The sequence below is a fragment of the Dipodomys ordii genome, unplaced genomic scaffold, assembly GCF_000151885.1.
Source record: "Dipodomys ordii isolate 6190 unplaced genomic scaffold, Dord_2.0 Scaffold1231, whole genome shotgun sequence".
NCBI classification, from domain to species: Eukaryota; Metazoa; Chordata; class Mammalia; order Rodentia; family Heteromyidae; genus Dipodomys; species Dipodomys ordii.
Genome location: NW_012268447.1, coordinates 8,229 through 9,653, shown reverse-complemented (window position 1 = coordinate 9,653; position 1,425 = coordinate 8,229).

Here is a 1,425-nt window from a genome sequence, read left to right as displayed (position 1 = left end):
CCACTTGAGCTACAGCGCCACTTCCGGTTTTCTGGTGGTTTATTGGAGATAGGAGTCTCACGGTCTCTCCTGCCCGGGCTGGCTTTGAACTGCGATCCTCAGATCTCAGTCTCCTGAGTAGCTAGGATTACAGGCGTGAGCCACCAGCGCCTGGCTGCCTGAGCTTTTTTTTTTTTTTTGCCACAGCTAGCACTCTACTTGACCACAGCTCCATTTCTGGTTTTTTTTTTAGTTGTTGTTGTTGGTGATGTTGATTGAATTTAGAGTCATAAGGACTTTCCTGCCCAAGCTGGAAGATCTCATCTTCCTGAGTAGCTGGGATTACAGGTATGAGCCACCAGTCCTGACTGAAAAATACAGTTTTATTAGAATAAAATCTAGATTAGATGGGCCAGTGGCTTCTGCTAGGATTCCTTGTTCTGATGAAACAGAACACGTTGCTAACATGACTGAGCTCTGCAGTCTGTCTCCACTCAGCAGTGAGCAGCACTGTCCCCCCAAGCCAGGGTACCTCCCAGCCTTGGGCACAGCCACCCACTGGTGTACAAGAACACGAGTTCCTTTTCATCTAAAAAGGAAGTCACGCCGGGCGCTGGTGGCTCACACCTGTAATCCTACCTACTCAGGAGGCTGAGATCTGAGGATCGTGGTTCAAAGCTAGCCCAAGCAGGAAAGACTGTGAGACTCCTATTTCCAGTAAACCACCAGAAAACCGGAAGTGGTGCTGTAGCTCAAGTGGTAATGCGCTCGCCTTGAGCTGAAGAGCTGAGGGACAGCGCCCAGGCCCAGAATTCAAGCCCCACGACCGACAAAAAAAAAAAAAAAAAAGAAGTCACAAGTCAGCAGCAGCCCGCCATGTCCGTGACTGTGCTCCATCCCTGGCTTCCCCTTAAATACAAAATACTTTCATTAGATTACATTGGTTATAAATCAAGTACTACTAAAAAATGGGAGAAGAGTATAAATCATTTTTGACTTTTGGTTACCATTTTTTCTTTTTGGTCTGGTAGTGGGGCCTGAACTCTGGGCCTGGGCGCTATCCCTCAGCTCTTCAGCTCAAGGCTAGCGCTCTACCACTGGAGCCACAGTGCCACTTGTGGCTTTTTTCTTTTTTCTTATGTGGTGCTGAGGAATCGAACCCAGGGTCTCAGGCATGCAAGGCAAGTGCTCTGCCACTGAGCCACCTTCCCAGCCCCATTTTTGACTTTTGGAAATCAAATGTGAAAGAATTATTTCCTTCCAGATATCAGAAGCCTGGTAAAGAACAAAGGAAACGGATTTTTTGTGTGTGTTCCAGTACTCAGGGCCTGTGTTTTGTCTTTTTTGGTCAATCATGGGGCTTGAACTTGAACTCTGCCTGGGCGCTGTCCCTCAGCTCTTCAGCTCAAGGCGAGCGCTCTACCACTTGAGCTACAGCGCCACTTC